The 21,974-nt window shown below is 39.0% G+C and overlaps 1 protein-coding gene across 14 annotated transcripts in view; it reads right to left on the bottom strand.

The window, feature by feature from the left end:
* The window catches only part of HYDIN (HYDIN axonemal central pair apparatus protein), a 430,150-nt gene that overhangs the window by 353,828 nt on the left and 54,348 nt on the right, over nucleotides 1-21,974 (bottom strand). Inside the window, exons 1-2 of one of the 14 annotated variants that reach the window (XM_045443451.1) lie at nucleotides 15,759-15,797; nucleotides 15,462-15,527 (exon numbers count right to left, since the gene is read on the bottom strand). The exons of 12 other annotated variants lie outside the window; for them this stretch is intronic. The gene's annotated coding sequence lies outside the window, so the exon portion shown is untranslated. Of the gene's footprint in view, nucleotides 1-15,461; nucleotides 15,528-15,758; nucleotides 15,798-18,571; nucleotides 18,654-21,974 lie in introns of those variants that run through there. One more of the 14 variants, XM_045443450.1, reaches the window with a different exon arrangement.

Genomic DNA, 21,974 nt, shown 5'->3' with positions numbered 1-21,974 from the left:
ATGACTTTTGTTCTCAGTGAGGGGTTCTTCAGGAACTCAGAATAAAAGGACTAATTTCAATGTTTTAATCTTACTTCATCTTCTGTGTTTCTACTGTTTCTAAAGCTGCTATGCTCCCTGGTTTTCTATTTGTCTTATCTCTTTTAAGTTGGATTACTTTAGGTGTCACAGGTTTCCCATTGGCCTCTGCTCTCTTTCTCCTTGAAATACTTCCTAAAAACAATCTATCTCTGCAGAATGTATGACCTATTATATCTGATGTAGATTAGAGAGATAAATTTCACAAAGAATCCTCTTGTTTGACCCATGTTGAAGAAAAGAAAAATGAAGATGTATTTTTTTCTGGTTACCAACTGCAATGTGGGAGGTGGAAGGGTAGGGCAGAGGGGAGTGTTCCCCACACCAACAAGCAATTCTCAGGATACCAGTTGGCTGTCCTACAATTCAACTCAATTCTGACATTATCAACCCAGAGCTAGCATCAGATTCCACAAGTTAAGGGTTCATTCCTACAAGACCCTCTCCCCCAGGACCACCAGATGCTCATCACAAGCTCAGAGTATTACCCGTACTTCTGAGCAACTAGAGATAAATCAGAGGTTCCCAACACCCCCTCCTCAGGTTTGATTAATTTGCTAGAGTGACTCCCAGAACTCAGAGAAACATTTCACTTAACTAGAGCATTGGTTTATTATAAAAGCATATAACTTAGGAACAGCCAGATAGAAGAGATGCAGAGGACAAGGCATGTGGGAAGGGGTACAGAACTTCCATGCCTTCTCCCAAAGCTCCACTCTCCCCAAATCTCTACATGTTCACCAACCTGGAAGCTTTCCAAACCCTGTCCTCTTGGGCATTTATGGAGGATTTACTACATAGGCATGATTGATCAAACTATTAGCCTTTAAAAACTGATTCTCGGCTCTGCATTGAATGTGGAGCCTGCTTGGGATTCTCTCTCTCCCTCTCTCTCTGCCCCTCTCCTGCTCACACTCTCTCTCAAAATAAATAAATATTTAAAAAAAATTTTTAATTAAAAAAGAATAACAACACTGATTCAACCTCCAGCCCCACTCTCCTCCAGTTTCCCCTCCCAGAGGTGGGTGGGACTGAAAGTTCCAACCCTCGAATCACATGGTTGGTTCTTCTGGCAACCAGCCCCCCTTTCTCAGGCGGGGTCCAAAAGTCATCTCATTAACATAACAAAAGACACCTTTATTGCTTTCCTCCCTTAGGAAATTCCAAGGGTTTTAGGAGCCCTGTAAAGAAATGATGAAAACCAAATACATACTTCGTGTTATAAACCCAAATATCACAAGATGGATGGTGAGAACTAATTTTCCTAGGCTTCAAATTACAAAACGAACTGCTTCTCAGAGAAAAAAAATGTCAAGTGCTAGAAGCTTGTTCAAACTTAGAACCAGGCTAGACACAGTCAGGGGTAAAGTCAAACAGCCAACACTGGGCTATATGGGAAGAAGGTAATGTTAAAAAACAAAATTCAACTAAGTAAACTTGAAGATCAAGCTGGCTTTATTCAATTATTCATGAATAGGGCAGCATCTCATTGAGTAAAAAGAAAGGAGCTCCAAAAACTACTAAATGGAAGGGTTTTATAGGCAGATGGGGGTGGGAAAAGAAAGTTAAAGTAATGGATTATTTCAGGCAACAGTCACCTTTCTACAGCAGATGGATCGGATCTATCAAGGAGATTACCTCCCTACTGCTGACCAGGAATTCCAGATCGAATGGGTAAAGGTAACATTCCTAGGAGAGGCCGAAACTGCAATCAGATTACGTAGTAAGTCTTGATTTACTGACATGGGCTTAGCACAAGTGACACTATGTGGGGTCTGTTGTTTCTTTTTTTCTTTTCCTTTTTTTTTTTTTTTCAACACTAAGGACAGGAATAGAGAGAGCTACAGCTGCAGAAAGTGCTTATTTATTATTTGTGAGCCCCAATTCACATCATTTTCATGATTTAAACCAAGAATTTACAAGTATTACTGTTCCACAATAAATTGCTTTTCTCATATGGAATTCAATTATCTTTCGATTTAATAGAGTATCTACTACTTGCAAAGTGCTATATTAATTAAAAATAAAATCAGGGGCACGTGGGTGTCTCAGTTGCTTGAGCATCTGACTCTAGATTTTGGTTCAGGGCATGATCTCATGGTTCATGAGTTCAAGCCCCACATGATTCATAAGTCCAAGCCCTGCTTGGGATTCTCTCTCTCACCCTCTCTTTCTGTCCCTCCCCAGCTTGCACGCACACCCACTTTCTCTCTCTCAAAATCAATAAACTTTAAAAATAAATAAATTAAATTAAAAAAAATAAACATCATATTGGTTTTGAAGAGTGAAGAAGAAACTGAGTGTTATAGCCTCTAGCATACAGTAACAAGCACCCAGAAATCCAACTGGATTTTGACTTTGATTTTGCATATCTTCCCACATTCAGCCTTGGGAACAACTCTAAGTGAAAAGCATTGTTACAATTTGATTGAGCATGTGATAAATTCTGCTTTTAGTTGCAATGAGGTGGATAAAAGATAAAGTGATATGGTCTCTTAAAAAATTTTACTGTGAAAGTTTACATACATACAGAAAAGTTATATCCATTACAGCTCAATTAATTTTTTTTTTTTCCAACGTTTATTTATTTTTGGGACAGAGAGAGACAGAGCATGAACGGGGGAGGGGCAGAGAGAGAGAGGGAGACACAGAATTGGAAACAGGCTCCAGGCTCTGAGCCATCAGCCCAGAGCCCGACGCCGGGCTTGAACTCACGGACCGCGAGATCGTGACCTGGCTGAAGTCGGACGCTTAACCGACTGCGCCACCCAGGCGCCCCATCAGCTCAATTAATTAACCACATGAACATCCATGTTATGATCACGCAGGTAAGGAAACAGAACACTGTCAACACCCCCAGAAGGACCCTCACATTCCTTCTCAATCACTAAGCCCTTTCTCCCTACTAAAGGCAATCACTATCTTCACTTTTGTAGAAATCACTTCCTCGATTTTCTTTTATTACCTAAGCATGGATCCCTAAACACTACAGTTTTGCCCAGTTTCTAATAATTGAAACAATGGAATCATACAGTAGGCAGTCTTCTGTGTCTGGCTTCCTCTGTTCTGCTCTATGTACCTATTTCATTGCATATAGCTGTAATCTCTTTTCATTTAAGTTTAATAGTTCACTATTTGAAATATACTGTTATTTATGAATCCATTCTACTACTGGTTAACATTTGAGTTGTTTCCAGCTTGAGGTTACATGAATAAGACAGTTATGAACAGTCTTATAAATGTCTTTCTGCACACAAGGCCAAGCAGACCATATATCTTGGAATGGAAGTGCTGGGTTGGAGGGTAAGAGTATCTGAAACTATGGTAGATAATGCTAAACAGTTTTCCAAAGTCATTGTACCTATCTATGCTCCCACCAGTAGTGTATGAGAGATCCGGTTGCCATCCAAATTTGCTAACACTTGCTATTAGCAACCTAAATTTTAGCTAACCAATGGTGTATCATCATAGCTCATTGTCCTATTAATTTGCATTTCCCTGATAACTAATGAGATTGAGTAGGTTCACATATGTTGACTGCCCATTTGGATGTCCCCTTTTATGAAATGTTGTGTGAAGTGTTCAAATCTCTTGACTTTTTCAGTTGGGTTGTCTTTTATTTCTTGATTTGTAGAAGTCCTTCAAATATTCTGGATGCAAACACTTTGTCAGTTCCATATTTTTGTAGATGTCTTTGCCCACTCTATGGCTTGTTTTTTCAATTCAAGTGGCTTCATGGGCCAACTTCCAGTTCATCCCTATTCCTTTGAGGCAGCCTTTTGAGGTCCAAACCCCAACAGGAATTCACCTGGAGTCTTCTATACTTGGCAGGCCCTAGTCACCAATCCCTGTTGCCTTAGTCCACAAAGACTGTCCCAACTCTAAGTCTCTCAGCTTCTTCCTTGGAATTTGCACGTGCTCTCAGGGGTTCTAAGTTTGAGGCTCACTTCCCTGGGTACCTGTACCCTCTAGAGCTGGCCTGATAATTCTTCACCACCTTGTCACCTTCTAGTGCCCTGAAGAAGGCTTCTGTTTATAATCTTTCCAGGTTTCCTAGATGTCCTCAGCAGGACAGACCTGCACTACCTAGTCTACCCTTCTCAGAAGCAGACATCCTCGAGGCACCTGGGTGGCTGTTGGTTCAGCGTCCAACTTCAGCTCAGGTCATGATCTCACGGTCCGTGAGTTCGCGCCCCGCATCGGGCTCTGTGCTGACAGCTCAGAGCCTGGAGCCTGCTTCAGATTCTGTGTCTCCCTCTCTCTCTGCCCCTCACCCACTTACACTCTGTCTCTCTCTCTCTCTCTCTCTCAAAAACATAAATAAACATTTAAAAAAAAAAGCAGACATCCTCATTTGCCGAGTGTAGATGATAGAAGGGGAGAAAACCTAATTCATGTCTAATGAATTTTCCACTGCAAAAAAAGAACATTGTTTAAAATTTGAAGATAAAATCGAAAAATGAAGCACAATACAAACAATGCCCAGGACTAGTAAAAGTTAAGTTAGAGCACTCCTCAGATGTCTGAAATTAACCTGGATTATCCATTTATGTCACCTAATCCAAGATTTATAGAGCTGATATCTTGACATTGTGATTTATTTTAGGTATCAAGTTAAGATACAATTATTGTCAACTTGGTGTATTAACAATGAAAATTTACTTGCAGAACTTTAATGGCCAGAAGTAAACATTTTAAATTTCTCCACTAAGCAACCAAGGACATATTTTCAAGCCCCTTCTCATTTGAAGAACCAAAAAAAAAGCAATATATTTTTTTGAAAAGGTATATTAAAATTGAGACTCTGAGCTTTAGCTAGATCTTCTTTCAGAAAGTGTCCTGACCCATGTATGGATCTGAATTATGAGACACTATTACAGATACCCTCAGATAACATGGTAAAATGCATAGTTCTTGTCTCTGGAATGCCCAGCCTCTCCTTCCAAGTCCATTAACCCTACTGGTATGCTCTGGTCCCTTCTGTCTAGGTTCTCAGGCTGCCCTGTTTCCCCTGATCAAACTACAAGATTATTTAGAGATAAATCTCTGGAACTCTCTTCTTCCACCCCACCCCCTTTCCCATGCTAACTTAGACTCATCCTGTAGGGGTCAGTTGAAACACCGCTGCCTCTAGAAAGCCTTTCCTGAAGTCTCATAGCAATTTCACTTTTCACATATGGAGTAAATAATTTGTGTAACTACATTTCTATGTCTGCCTTCTTCACCAGAGAGCAAGTCCCATGAGATAAGAGACCTTGACCATTATCCTCATCACTGGCGTATATGCCTAAAATAATGCCTAACATGGAGTCAATAAATATTTGTTGAATGATTGGATAGGTAGCTAAATCACTAAACCACTTATGCTTTCTTTTTTTAAAAAAAGGAATCATGGGGCACCTGGGTGGCTCAGCTGGTTAAGCTACTGACTTTGGCTCAGGTCATGATCTCGCAGTTTGTGAGTTCAAGCCCTGAGTCAGGCTCTGTGCTGACAGCTCAGAGCCTGGAGCCTACTTCAGATTCTATGTCTCCCCCTTTCTCTATGCCTCCCCTGCTCACACTCTGTGTCTCTCTGTCTCTCAATAATAAATATTTAAAAATTTTTAACAAAAAATAAAAAAATTTTAAAAATAAAAAATAAAAGGAATCATTTGTCAGATATTTATAAGTTTTTACCACCCTGTATCTATTTATCCTGCTTCCGGTATCAAAATCATTTTCCCTCAAGGAATCACCCCACTCCGTACCCCAGTCCAGAAGAGGCTTATCCCAATATCACATCTCTCTGGCCACAGTGATTGGTCCTGGACATGGCAAGTGATTAAAGTCAAACCAGTCGGAGCCAATGAGGCTTAATTCTGATTACATTGGAACGGCTGCCAAAGAGGCATGCTTTCTTTCCATTGAGGTTGCTAACTAGGTTATGAGCTTGAAGCTGTCGGCATCCCTCTTGCCCCTCTGAGAGGAGAGAGGGTGTTAAGAATGAAGCCACACATGAACACTGTACCATGAGACTGAATTCTGATGCCATCATTTAAATCCTTAGATCCAGCCAGGAATTTCTAAGTTATCTGAGCCAATTAATGTTCTCTGACACAAATGTCATTTGAGCTATATTCTGTGGACACAATCTCTTGACAAAGTGAATTCCTTATAAATAATTGCAGTCTATTATTTCTAATGTGTTACCATGGCACGAATAGCTTGAGAACCATTTAGACCAAAGTTTGCAAAGGCAGTTCTTGATGGTCTTGTTAATTTTGTCAAATATGCTGACATAAACATGGCAGACAAGCTATTTTAAATCCATGTTTGCTTTATTAAAATATAATAACTTCTACTTTATATACCATTGATTCTGTTAGCACCAGATCCTGCAGACCAGTTGGCTTGTAGAAGCACACAAACGGAATGCCTCTGACTTCTACAACTATTACACAGGATGAATGTTCATTTGAATAATTTGCTTCAATTCACACCACACACACATCACTCAAGGTGAACAATTTTATAAGCTTCTTATGAATGCTAGGCAATTCATATTGTTTACATTGCAGCAATTCATAAACAAATATAGTTATTTATGAATTTGCTACAATGAAAAAGAGATATTGAAATTACCATTCATTGATAACTAAAATTCCTTATTTTGAATTTAACCATTAAATCAATCAATCAAATTAACCATCAACTCACATTTTAATATCAACAACAGATGTAGCGGCCCCCTCCTGTTGGCTTAGCAAAAATTAAAAATAATTGTTTAAAAAAAGCTGCAGTCTATCATTTCTTTGCAACTCCTTTGTGGAAAAAATATAAGCAAAGGAAAATAGTGGGTGTGTAAATTTCTTTTCCTAACACAACAATCCCTAATTCAAGTGTCCTTTCCTCCAGTGTGCTGTATTATTCTATCAATTCTTCTAATTATTCTAATTATTCTAATTACTCAATTAGTCTATCAATTATTCTAATTATGAAATTTTCTAACATGAGAAAATATCTTTTCATATGCCTATAATGGGATTAGTAAATAATTTTCTCAAATCTACGTATCTTACTTGGATTCAAGAATGCATGCTCAATTAGGAATACTCTCCAATGCTTTTAACTCCTTTTAACAATCTACTTTTATAAAGGATTTCTTTTGGCTGTCTAGTATAATTCCCACACACACACCCACCCACCCATTCTCCCATTCTCCTTCTTCCTATAAGAACCCAATGCCCTATCCAGAAAACGTAGAGAGACCTAGCCAATCAGAGTATCCAATTATCCTATGTTCTGGCTGGTCTTGTGTGTGAGCATGAATCCTCCCCTTGAATGACAGCTGGACCTTGACAAAGAGAATATTTTTTCCTTGGATTTCCTGGGCTGAAAATGAATTTAAAGCTATTGGCAGCCATCTTCCCCACCACATGCAAAAGGCTTTTTTTTTTTTTTTAATATGTATTTATTTATTTTGAGAGAGTGAAAGAAAGAGTGAGCAGGGGAGGGGCAGAGAGAGGGAGAGAGAATCCTAAGCTGGCTTCAAGCTCAGCTTGAAGCATGACCAAAGGACTCAATCTCACAACCATGAGTCTGTGACCTGAGGTGAAATCAGGAGTCAGACGCTTAACCAACTGAGTTGCCCAGGCGTCCCAGGGAAAAGGCTTTCTTGCAGAAAAAGCCAAGGAGATAAAAGCAGAAACGTGAGCAAGATGGATAGATGACAGGAGGAAAGAATGATGAATGTGAGTTCATTGTATTGCTATTGAAAGCAATGCTAAACTTTGTGGCCCTGGTACAAGTGGTTCATCTTTTGATCCTATCAGCCATCACGGTGTCCTAACTTAATGGACTAATAAATTCCTTATTGTAATTAAGCTGTATTGAAGTTTGAACTAAGTTTCTACTACTTGAAACCTAGCACTCTCTGATGATAATTATTATGTTTTTAGGAATCATACATTTACTTAAAATTTATTCCTGGGGTTTATTACGAAGATTTGCAAATAACTAATATGTAATGGAGCAAGTTGCTATTTATGAAGCAAACTGAAAATGTCTTATTTCTATTAGGAGAGAATAAGCTTATACATTTTGCACTTACATACAACACATAGACTAAGTCATCTGTACCATTAAATGTACCGTCCAGGATGCCTAAAAATCTGGAAATCATGAAAAGTCATTAGATTTTTGGATTAAGTAACCCAGGACAGGTAATTCCATACACAAATTAGTTCATATCTGAACACAGCTAGCACATGGCACAGTCTCTGCAGAAGTTCACATGGGTCCAAAAATTCTGGGTCATCTGAGTCCAGAAGATAACTAGATATACTTCATTTTCATACTTTAAAGAAGTATACAACCCTATAGAGTGTTATAGACAAAATTCTTTACGGAAAATTGGTACATTTTACATGCATTTCTTCTAAGTACTAACAAAGTGAAGTTATTTGCCAACATTATTTAAAAGTGATCTGGGGCACCTGGATGGCTCAGTCAGTTAAGTGTCCAACTTCAGCTCAGGTCATGATCTCAGGGCTTGTGAGTTTGAGCCCCATGTCAGGCTCTGTGCTGAAAGCTCAGATCCTGGAGCCTGCTTCGGATTCTGTGTCTCCCTCTCTCTGCCTTTCCCCCAACCTTCTCTCTAAAAAATAAATAAACATCAAAAAAAATTTTTTTAAGTGATCTTATTTGTTAATCAAATCCTCTGACAAAAATAATTCCTGGGAATCAGACTTCCTTTCACAGAAAATATTTAGAATCCCTTTCATGAAGCCAGCCATACATATTAGAGCAAACCCGGATTTACTCATTGACCCTTCTGTGGCTCCAACTAACATCAATGAAGAAAGGCACTGGTGCTTTCATCAATCTCCACCAGTCATTGGGAATGTGGTAATTCCCAGAAGCAAGTGAACAGCAAGCTGCTTGACCCTGCTCAAACTGAGTGCTTTCAACAGGGATCACTATCTCATACATCCTCACTAGCAGCTACTTGTTAAATGCTATATGTCTACTTTTTATTAAAATGTCAAAAGTAATTCTTTTAATTCATACTGGATGGCTGTCGTAACAGAATTCAGTAATGAAAACCAATGACAGAGATTAGTTACATACTATAAAACTGTACTTGAGCCGTCTGGCATAAAACAGGGCCATTTTTCTTCTCTCAGTGATCACACTGGTAAATATTGACTAGGAAATTCTTAGTGTGTTGGTGCCACAGAGCTTGGCCAAATCGATTTCTATTACAATAGTATGAAAAATGCCTGTATCCAGCCTACATTTCTAATAAGAACAAAAATAATTTTTACTCCTAAAATAAGGAGGACTTCCATTTCCAATAATGGCAGGTAACAGTTGGTTGAACCAACCATTCAAGTGAACACTACTAAAAACTTTAGGTGAAAAAAAACTGTAATCTTCTTAAAAGTATTAAAAGGCTATCAATATAGTAAGCAATTACCAGACCAAAATCTCAATGCAATCAAACACCAGAGAAGTATGCAAAGCACTAACCTCCATATCCGCTTTTGCTCCAGGGCACTCACTAACCTTTGTTTGGTGGCCTTGCTGGTCAGTGAAACAGAAGTCAATGATTAGAGTCTGCTCAAGATGGGAAATATAATGAGAACTCTTTTTTCACCTTACACTGGGACCCAAAATTAAAAGTGGCCACTCCAACACCATCCCCAAAAAGCCATAGTAAAACTTGTCAAGGTGCTAAGCAAAGAAAGAAAAGAAAAATAAAGGAAAAAATATCCCCAAAGTTGGGATCACTTGTGACTCAAAATTGCAGCCCGTGTCCATACTACTAAACTGTCCAGAGAACTTAAAATCATGAGTTAGGTCTAGGGAAGTCCCAGATTAACAGATTCTAAGGTGCAGGGCAGAAGCAAATATCATTCTCCTGTCAAGGAAAGCACCATCAATGCCAGACCTCAAAAACTAAATATCCCTACAAATAATATTTTAGGACAATGAGGAATAGAAATAAGCAAACACACAAGAAAACTAGACACCATGAACACAATTAGCAGAAGCTAAAGATATCAGAAAGACCATCAAAGGCTTCATATAGGGGACTTATTAGATACAGACCATAAAACAACTGTGTTTTTACCATTTGAACTACTAACAGATAAACCCAAAGATATCTTCAGGGCACATGGATCATTTTTTTTTTAATTACAACAATTCTGGGGTGCCTGGGTGGCTCAGTGGGTTAAGTCTGACTCTTGATTTCAGCTCAGGTCATGATCTCATGGTTTGTGAGTTCAAGCCCCACATCAGTTCTGCGCTGACAGCTCAGAACATGCTTGGAATTCTCTCTCTCCCTCTCTCTCTCTGCCCCTCCCCAACTCATGCTTTCTCTCAATAAATAAATAAATAAACAGATTTTAAAATTAAAAAAATAAAATAAAATTACAACAATTCTATAAGACAAATGGACTCCAAAAATGTCAATGTCCTGAAAAACAAAAACCCAACAAGTCCCCTCCCCCTCAAATGTCAAGGAAACTGATCTACACTAAAGGAGACTAAAAAGCTTAACAATGCAATGTAGCATATGATCCTTGATTGGGTCCTGGACTTCATTTTTATTTTTATTTTTATTTTTATTTTTATTTATTTTATTTGTATTTTACTTAATATGCGGCACAATGGGCTAGATGGGCATTGGGTATTCAGAAGGAAGGACACTTGTTGTGAAGTCAGTGGACTTCATTTTTAAAAACCACTGTAAAGATTATTGAAAAACTAGGGAGATATGAACACGGAGTATATATCAGAATTTACTATATCAGTTTTAAGTTTATAGACTGTGATAACAGCATTATGGCTATGTAAAAGAATGTTTTAAATCTTAGGAAATACCTGCTAGCTATAAAAAAGAGCAGTGTCATTATATCTCCCACTAGAAGTCATATATTTGCTTTCAAATGATTCAAAAGATAGAGAGAGAGAAAGAACAAAGGCAAATGTGGCAGAATGGTAACAATAACTGATGACTCTGAGTAAAGAGTACTTAGGTACTATTACTTCAAGTTTTTCTCAGGTTTGAATATTTTTAAAAACAAAATGTTGTAGGGGGGAGTTATACAGTGGATTCGAAAAAGATTCCAACAGAACATCTAGCAAAGAAAGACACTAATTACATTTAGAAATTTTTAGATAGGTAATAAGCATATTTTAAATAGCTGAAGAATATATGAGTGAACTAGAAAATGGATCAGAAGAATTATGCAGGTCAGTGCATGGAGTGACAAAGAAATAGAAAATACACAAATGAGGTCAAGGGACATGAAGGACAGAGATGTGATGTCAGTGGAGTCATGAGTGAAAGAAGAGAGAGGAGTTAGAGGCAATAACTGAAAACCAATAGCTGAGAACTCTACTGAAACGTTGGAAAAGACCAATCTATAGGTTCAAAGAACCCATCAAATCCCAAGTTACACAGATGGAGAAAAAAAAAATCCATACCTAGACTCAGAGAGGGTGAGGAAAACCAAAAATTAAGGGAAAAATTATTAAAAGAGCCAATAAAAAAGATTATTTTCAACAGAGCCATGATTTCATTAGAGCTAATTTCTCAATACAGTGGAAGCCAGAAGATGGTAGAATGATGAATTCAAATGTGTTTAAAGAAAAAACTGCCATCTTTTAATTCTATAACCAGCAAAAATATCTTTCAAGAGTAAGGGCAAATTAAGGACAATTTTAGACAAATAGATATGGGAAGTTCAACCTAGCCAACCTCCTTAGACTTAGTCAATTAGCACTGTCGATGAATTTTGATTTAACCTGCACTGAATTATAACATTCTGCTCTCCAATAGTCTGCCCTTTCCTTAAACTGATCCATCCAATAACGTACAACTATAGGATGGATACAAGAATAATGTGCAACCACTGGTGAAAATGATTCTGAAATGGCTAATACACAAATTTACCCCCATTTGAAGTCTCCATGGTACTTCCAGTTGTCATTCATACAAGTTCATGAATACGTGCACATCCATACTAATGTACCACTTTTCCAACATGAGGAAGCAAAACAATGTGAACTCAGCAGGGATCTCATTGTCCCTGATCATAATAATATGTCTGTCCTACGGTTCTGTATTAATTACTTTACAAATAGAAATGTCATTACCCATATATAAATTTCACTTCTGAACAGAACAAAACAAAACAAAACAAAACAAAGATCTATGAGTGGTGACCTCAAACTGAACTGGTTAAATTTAGGGACTCATTTGTAAAGGTCAGCGTCCTTTGCTGCAAATCCTCTTCGTATGCAGATGAGAAGTGTAACCTGCCCTATGGCACTGGGCATAATTAGCCAGCTGCACCCTTCTAATAAGGTGCAGATGGTTAATTACCCCAGCAAATAACTGCTTACTTGTGGGCACAAAAGCCTGTACCTAAAATCATTGAAAGTATATTTGGGCCTATTTTTGCTCATGCAAACAAAACACTTGTTCCAAGGTTTCATCTGTGAACAGAGCACCACAGGCTCACACTGCCCTGCTCTGGGGGAGACCCATTAACACTGCTGCGGTCTGGTTCAAGGGAGGGACCACTGGCCACAAAGCTGTATTTCAGGTGGTGAAATATTTCATGGGGTGCTGAATCCTTGTTGAAAAAATCTCCTAATGTTTATTTGCTGCAATAGGAATTGTAAATGAAACAGAATTGGGTTTTCCTAGAACCCAAAGTAAATTCTATACTCTTTCGATGAAAACTCTGAAATGAAAGATTTTCACAAGCAAACATTGCCAATGTTAGTTGCCTTAAGAAGGAAAAATAAAAGTCTAATTTTCCTTTGCCCTCGAGGAATTTCATGGGCTAGCTGAGAAACCAGAATTTAGAAAGCCATGTAAAATACAATACATCCAATGATTGTTAGAGACTGTTGCAAAAATCCCATTTAAAAATGTAATCGATCAGTATTCCCATGGCAAGAATAGGATTTGGGGAGAAAGCAGAGAAGGGGTAACTACTTCTTAAAACCCATGTTTGGAAGTCCTCTGCAGCTGCAAAGCTCTCAGTATGTTGTAGGGGCAAGATGACAGGGCTTGGGAACAGAATACTAATCTACTTGAATCTGCACAGAACGTTTTCTCTGAAGAACCCACAGCGTGTGTGATTCCATTCAGTTTAATTGTATGTTGGAGAAGAAGAAAAGCTACTTGCCACGGTTTTAATTGCTAAGAACACACTCTCTTTTCAGGAACCATCTGTTTAATTATAATTACAAGCAGCGATGTAAAAACACAAATGCTTAACAAGTACAAAACTCCCCTACCACTAACAGTTTTAACATAACGAGCCATATTGTGAAAGAGTATGTTGCCTTTTCCCTCTCTGCAATATTTCATGATTTAGCAAATGACAGCCTACCATTTATTATGGAATCTCATTCTGGTAAAGCTAAAGTTATTAATTACTATTCTTAGATTATATCCCTCTGTTATTCCTTTTTATTAAACTTTAATTCCCTCTGAAAGTAAAGGGAATTATATCAGAAATGAAACATATACGGCCCCTTTTTTTCCATCTCCCGCTAAAATCTTTGAGGTTCCATATAATAGACACCACCTATAATTAATTATAGGGACATTCCAAAGTATTGCAAGAGTAATTTTTTGGCTTTCATAAACACAAATTTCTGCCTTCCTGGTTCTGAAATATGCTTACAACACTGTTATTTTAAAAGCCACAAGTATTGGTAATTGTTTTCAGGCATGAATAAAAATAGCTTAACCTTGAAATTTATTTTAATTAGGGATTTTTCAAAGCCACTGCTGCAAACTTGGGTGGATTGTTTATAATAAAAACAAGCATCAACAACATAGTTGTAGAGAACATAGAATTAGGGAAAGTTATTTAACTTGGGCTTACAATAGTAGTTTAAAGAAATAAAAACAGACACAGACACAGTCAGATCATAATGTTATTAGAGCAACCTTACATTCAGGACATTTTAGATAGACTATTAAAGCAAGAACATGCCAAATAAAATGCAGATTTATGAACTACCAGGATATTACAAGAGATTTCTTTCTTAGTCATTTCACACTAAACTTTTTCTTTCTTTCGTCCTTTCTTTGACAGAGAGAGAGCATGCAAGCACAGTAGCAAGGAGGGGCAGAGGGAGAGAGAGGATCTTAAGCAGACTCCATGCCCAGTGCAGAGCCTAACACAGGGCTTGATCTCAAGACTGTGAGGCCATGACCTGAGCCAAAATCAAGAGTTGGACACTCGATTGACTGAGACACCCAGGCGCCCCAACACTAATTTTTCTTTAAAGCCAACCAAGTTGACTCTTTGGTATTCATTGTAAGATGAAGACCACTACCTTAACAAGATCATATGCTTTCTGACAAGCCTTTCTATCAAGCAAAGAACATTTTTTAAAAGCCCACTCCTCTTCCCTACGACCGTAAGGGGTAAATATGACTCTTTTAAAAAATCAGCACTTAAGCACTTTAAATCCTCTAAGAAATAAAAAGACTGCACAGTTTTTCAAATTAAAACACAATAGAGGCATCTGGTGATTTGTCAATTCCTCAATTATCGTTCTCTGCCCAACCTGAAATCCTTCCAGCCATGATCTGACAATTATTTTTTGCCTTATTTCAAGCCCTCATTCCCCTTGCAAGACATTTTATATGAAGAGAAGCCAAATGCTAAGTGCCTTTGCAGTGTTAATGAGGAAATAGATCTTGGAAGAAATCATTTGAGACAAGAAGACTGCCTGCAGGAAACGGCTGTTTCTTTACTTTCAATGACAGCAACCATGATCGAGTGTACTACTATCCCCTGCGCTGTGAAATGTGCTCATCCTAAACCAGTGACCTTTTACCTTTGAGGTCTGAGTCCCACTAGGAACTGGATAAAAGCTATAAACACTATCTCCCCCCAAATGAACACAAATATAACATCTAAAGGTCCACATATCCAAGGTCAAAATCTCTACTTTAAACAGATCCTAAAGCGTATCGGTTAAAACTTGATTTCAATACTCACAAGCTATGAGGGTGTCTTTCAAACTTGATGAGAGTTTTCATGTTCTAAATGTTTTTGCTGCTAACATGGAGAAACATTCTCAAAACTATTTTGAAGTTTGTCAAACTATGCCACTAATTAATAACAATAACTTCCCCTCTACTTTGTGGTTGCAAAAATCATTCTCACACATAAGTATTGCTGTGACTTCGCCCAAATAAATCTGAGTTTGCTCATATACAAATAAAATAAAATGAAATTACAAAACAATAAAATGATAAAAATGAAACAATTTTTTAAATGACAGAAATGAAATAAAATGTAAAACCCAAATCTATAAAACTTCCAGAAGAAAACATAGAAGAAAATCTGTGTTACCTTGGGTTAGGCAAAGAGTTCTAGGTAGGATAATCCATAGAAGAAAACAGTGATAAATTGGACTTCCTCAAAATTAAAAAGAAAAAAGTGACTTCAAAACAAAACTCAATAAGAAGGCAACCGAACAGGACACGGGCAAATGATATGCACAGAAACCTCACCAAAAACAAAACAGAGTAACAAAGAAGCACATGCAGTTCAACAATGTTAGTCATCAAGGAAATGTGAATCTGTTAAAAACAGAATGAGATACCACCACACATCTACAAGAATAATTAAAATTAACAAAATTGTTACCTGCTGGGAAGGCTGTAGAGCAAACGAAACTCTTACACTATCCTGGAAGAAGTGCAAAATGGTACAGTCACATGGAAAATAGTTTGGCAGTTTCTTATAAAATTAAACATACACTTACCATAGAATCTAGCAATCCTACTCCCACGTATTTATCTGGGCGTATAACATATGTACAAAACACGTGGATACAAAGAGCTGTATGTGAATGCTTATAGCAGCTTTATTTATTCATAATCATCAAATACTGAAGGCAACTCCAAAGTCCATCACCTGGTGGTATACCCATTCAACTGAATAGACCTCAGCAATAATAAACAATGAACTACTGTTACATGCAACAACATGAATAAATCTCAAAAGCGATGTATTAAATAAAACAATCCAGACAAAAAGTGCAAATAATGGTTCCACTATTATGATATTCTGGAAAAGGCAGAAACAGAAATCAGATCATTAGTTGCCAGGGGCTGGAGGTAGGGAAAGGGGACTGACTATAACTAGGTACAAGGGAACTTTTTGAGCTAATGGAATCATTCTATAGATTAATGTGGTTACACAACTATATTTTTCAAAGTATTTTTCAAAAATCATGGAACTGTACTCCCAAAAGAAGTGAATTTTATAGTATATGATTTATATATTATAAACCTGACTTTAAAAAATAACTAAGAATATACCAGGAGAAAACATTAATTTAATTTATATCTCAACATAGCATAAAAGGTATCAATATCCAGGATATGTACAGTAATCTTACAAATCAATACAAAAAGGACAGTGACATTTAAATTGGGCAAAGATAAAGACAGGCAATCCACAGAAGACCAATTATCAATAGTCAACAGATATAAACTGCTCAATCTCTCCAGTAATCTGACAAATGTAAATTATAACAGAGTGATCACCATTATTTTCCCATCAGAAAGACAAACTTTCCAAATAGTGAAAATACCAAGTGTTGATGCCTACAAAGAACAACTATAATCTCTACAATAAGACCTCAAAAGATTTACATCAATGGGGATGATGGAATTTCAACTATGTTTATACTTAGCTAAATTAAAAGACAAGAATAACCTTTAAAATAGTTGGGTGGTTGTCTTTGCCATTCCAGTCAGTGGACTATCGGGTAAGGTGAGATAGTCCTGAAGATGCTCGTGTTGGTTTCATCACTTCTGGAACAGTGTGTCTGCCTAATACAGACTGGGGAGACCACAGAAGGGATGCATGAATGAATGATTCTAAGGATTTACCAGCCCAACAATCAAAGAGTGATGTCCACGTAGCCATTCAAATGGGTCCAGACTCCTCTATATTGTTAAGAAACAAACTGAAGTATGAAATGAGGGCCAGAGCAAAATTTAGAAGAATAAAGACATAATGGAACTCATAAATTTATCCTTCTACTAATTTTTGGTGACAAATAGGAAAAGTCTATAAATCAGAATTTTAAATATTCTCAAAATGAAAGCTTTTCAATGGTTTGATTTCTGTAATCTCTACACCCAACATGGGGCTCAAATTCACAACCCCGAGATCAAGAGTCGCATGCTCCACCAACTGAGCCACCCAGACTCCCCTCAATGGTTGAATTTCTGAATTGGGTTGCTCCCAGGTGATTTAAGAGTTTGTCCAGGGATATTTTTGACTGCATCCAACTTTGACTTTAGCACTGACTTCTTCTTTTTTTTTTTTTTTTTTCAACGTTTATTTATTTTTGGGACAGAGAGAGACAGAGCATGAACGGGGGAGGGGCAGAGAGAGGGAGACACAGAACCGGAAACAGGCTCCAGGCTCTGAGCCATCAGCCCAGAGCCCAACGCGGGGCTCGAACTCACGGACCGCGAGATCGTGACCCGGCTGAAGTCGGACGCTCAACCGACTGCGTCACCCAGGCGCCCCTAGCACTGACTTCTAAACCTAATACAGTAAAACATGACTCCACCATATAACCTTATCAAGGGCACACAGATCCTGTAGTAACAATATTTTTTTTCCTGCAGTACATCTACCTTAGTACTAGACAGGAGGTGGGACCTCAATTACTTGAAGGAGTAAAGAAGAATGGGGAAGAATCATCTTCATAAATTACACAGTATTTGAAGTATTGTCAAATGGAAAGGACAAGACCCAACAGAGGAAGGGAGGAAGAAATAGATCCAAAGTAAACAGGTGAACACACACAGAGGACAACACACCTGGTATCCAGCAGAGTTGGTGATTAAGTCATAGCAACCGGCTACTAACTAGCCCTCATCATGGGGCACTTTCTGAGCACAAAGTTGCTCCACTGTAAAGGCAGGTTAACCATTAAAATCACTTCACAAGACCATGGCTATGAAATGTGACCATATATGTGACCATATTGGTCAGGAATTGATCCTCAGAGTCTTCCTGAAAAGGAAAGGGGGAGGGAAGGAAGGGAGAGGGAGCGTGGCACCCCATTTAGGAGAGAAACGATGGAAAATGATTTGCCCAAGGCCTCACATCTACATAGAAGCAAAGTGAACACCCAGGTGGGAGGATCGGCTATTCTAATGGGAATGAGAAGAAGGGGCGAGGGAAGGCTGAGGAGGAATGGGGTCTGGAAAGCTTGAGTAACACCTGGGATGCAGGGCCGGAACACGAGGAGAGGATGTCCCAGCCAGTCCCCAAGTCCTTCGAACTGTGACCCCATGATCACTGCAAGGACTTCGGACCCTGGAACAACACCCACCCTCCCCACCCCCCACCCCCCCACCCCCACCCCTCCCGCCAACTGCCTGTCATTTCCCGTGCCCTGTTCCTCCTCCAAGACCCTGCGTCCAACTCACAGACGCCGCAGCCAAGGAGTCCGTCCGTACCAGCTCCAAGAAGCCTGCTCTCCTCCAGCAGTCTGGGCCGAGTTGTTGCCATCCGTTGCCACAGCAACGACAGGGCGCTGCACGGCCTAGCAAGCCGAAACATGATTGGAGCAGGCAAGCGTCCATAGCAACTGCCAGACCGCACTACTTGGTAGGAAAGAATTTCATTCTCAGGAATTCTTCGGACACCTCTCCCTAAAGGCATCCTTCGGCAGGCACCTGTCCTAGCTCTTTAAATGTAATTCATGCAGTATCTCATTAAAACATTTGTCTCTCTGTGTTACTGTGAGAGTTCTCATTTTCACAGAAAATTAAAAAAAAATTTTTTTACATTTATTTATTTACTTTTTGAGAGACAAAGAGAGACAGAGCACAAGCGGGGGATGGGAAGAGACAGAAGGAGACATAGAATCCAAAGCAGGCTCCAGGCTCCGAGCTGTCAGCACAGAGCCCGACACGGGGCTCGAACTCACAAACCGCCAGATCATGACCTGAGCCAAAGTCGGAGGCTCAACTGATGAGCCACCCAGGCGCCCCCCCTCCACAGAAATTTTTAACTTGGGGTCAATTTTACCTCTTCAGGTAAAATGTCCATGAACTCCCCTAAGTTACATGCAAAAGTTTATGTCCATTTACTCAGTAGGGTGGCCCATAACTCTAGATTTTCAAAGGAGGCAGAATCAGAACCCAAGACAGTCCAAAAGAATAACTTCTATATGCATTAACCCCATCTTCCTTCTCAGAGACCACAGATAAAAATAGTACGGTTCTGGGGGGCCTGGCTGGCTCAGTCCATAGAGCATGCCAGCTCTTGATCTTGGGGTTGTGGGTTCCAGCCCTGCACTGGGTGTAGAGATTACTTACAAATAAAGTCTTTTTATTTTTATTTATTTTTTAATAGATCTTTTTTACTGTTCATTTATTTTTGACACAGAGAGAGAGACACAGCATGAGCAGGGGAGGGGCAGAGAGAGAGGGAGACACAGAATCTGAAGCAGGCTCCAGGCTCTGCGCTGTCAGCACAGTGCCCGACGCGGGGCTTGAACTCACAGGCTGTGAGATCATGACCTGAGCCGAAGTCGAATGCTCAACCAACTGAGCCACCCAGGCGCCCCTAAAATCTTTTTTAAAAGTAATGTGGGGGACGCCTGCATGGTTTAGTTGGTTAAGTGTGGGACTCCTGGTTTTGGCTCAGATCATGATCTCCATGGTTCATGAGTTCGAGCCCCATATCAGGCTCTGTGCTGACACTGCAGTGCCGGCTTGGGATTCTCTCTTCCTCTCTCTCTCTATCCCTCCCCTGCTCACTCTCTCTGCCTCTCTCTCTCAAAAATAAATAAATAAACTTAAAGAATTTTTTTAAATAGTGCGGTTCTTGCCAGACCTTAGATCGTGGCCTCATTCAAACCCTGCCTTGGAACAGCTCCCAAAGACTTTAACTAACTCTTGACATTCATTCATTCACTCAATAAATATTTATTGATCACTAATTATGGGGTCATACATTTGTCAGAGAGGCACCTTTCTAGCCACTAGAATATAGCAATTATGAAAACAAAGTCCCTAATTTCTTAGAGTTTTCCTTATGGTGTGAGAGACAACAGATGAATAAACAAGGTCATTTTAGTTTATGATAATAAATAAAGTGTGGTGATATGACATCAAGTGTCTAAGGTAACACGCCCTATAGACAGGGTGGTCAGAGCAGTTCACATAGAAGAGATGGCCTTTGAGCCAAGACGTGAGAAGACAGCAGCTAAAGAAGAGCAAGGAAGACAGAAACACAGGAACAGGAAACGAAGTTAAAAGCAATGAATTTGAATGTTAGAGAAAATGAAAGGCCAATATAGCTGAAAAGGAGACAGCTTGTAGGGCTGTGGGAAGATGCAATCAGATTGCCCTTCCCCTAGCTCTTCAAAGGACTGGCAACTTCTCCTTCCTAGTCCCTTACTCCCCCATCCCCAGTCACACCCTATCACATTACCCCAGTTCTTTCCTTCATAGCCCTTGTGGCTTTTTACTGTCTGTGAGGTCCCCAAGGACAGAGACATTACTCAACACAGGATCCCCAGCACCTAAAAAAATTGGCCCAGCATGGACACCAAATAAATATTTGCTGACTGCATCAATCTCCATATTACAATACTAGGAATAGTGATGGATCGTGGGGACAAGACAAAGACACCTCTGCCTTTATGAAGGGTAAATGCTTGGTGGAATAAATGAATTAAAAACTATGTGGGCAAATGAAATGTAGGCAGAATTGAATGATTTAGACTATACGTGCTGTGGAAAGCTGATGAACAGCTCCCTTGATAAGTTCTTCATTCTATTATATTTCTGTTCAATTTCACAAATATCCAGTGCTAACTATATGCCAAGCACTTTGGTATATAGTAATGACCAAGAAGAACACCAGTCTTCACTGGAAAGCTTACAGTCCACTGCCATGCTGTCTACGACAGTAGCCAGCAGATACTTGGGGCCACTGAGCACTTGGTATGTGGCTGGTCCAAATTGGAATGTGCAGCAAGTATAAACTCCAGATTTCAAAGACTTAGTTCAAAACAAGACTGTAAAATATCTCATTAAATTTTTTTAATATTGATTTCATATTGAAATAACATTTTGGATATATTGGGTTAAACAAGATTATCATTAAAATTATTTTCACTTGTCTCTTGTTTTTCAATCTAACTGTTAGAAAATGTTAAATTATGTGTCTGGCTTGCATTATATTTCTATTGGACAGCACTGGTCTAGTGGGAGTTTAATGCAGGTTGAATAAACAAGTGACATCTTATTACAGATGTTCAAGTAGACATTTCATCTGAGGCAAAATAGCTAGCAAACTTCAAATAGAGGAACTAGATCAAGAATTTACAAAGAAAGTAGGTTAGACAACTCTTAAGACTTTCACACATGAGTGTATAAAAGGGTCAGGAGTAGACGATTGGGAAGGATTTCTTCAAAGAGGGCTGAGCTGTGAGCCCCACCTCCTAAACCTCCAGTCAAAATAAAGAGGCTTTGCAGGGACCACCAATGAGTTTAACATATCAGAGGGCACAGAGTGCTTGTGTCTGAATCCCACCTGGAATCTAAAGGGCAAGAAATGGCTGAACTTGTCAGCAGACAGCAGAGCAAAGGAACAATTGTTGGGTTGGGGACAACTTGTCCCTTTCCCCCAAGATTTCTCAAGGTAAAAAAATGCATGAGGATTTTCTATGGAGCAGACGTGGGCCACTCAAGAAAGATGTGTAGGGTCATTTTGGGTCCTTCTAAGAGGAAAATCTGGTGGGAAAAGAGACTTCAGCCAAGGGAAGCTGAGGATATTGTTAGGTTTCTAGGAGCCAAGGAAAAGCAAAGAACCAAG

Source organism: Leopardus geoffroyi, chromosome E2, assembly GCF_018350155.1.
Source record: "Leopardus geoffroyi isolate Oge1 chromosome E2, O.geoffroyi_Oge1_pat1.0, whole genome shotgun sequence".
NCBI lineage: Eukaryota > Metazoa > Chordata > Mammalia > Carnivora > Felidae > Leopardus > Leopardus geoffroyi.
The sequence above is the reverse complement of the archived record's forward strand: the minus strand, read 5'-3'. Positions and strand labels throughout refer to the sequence as shown.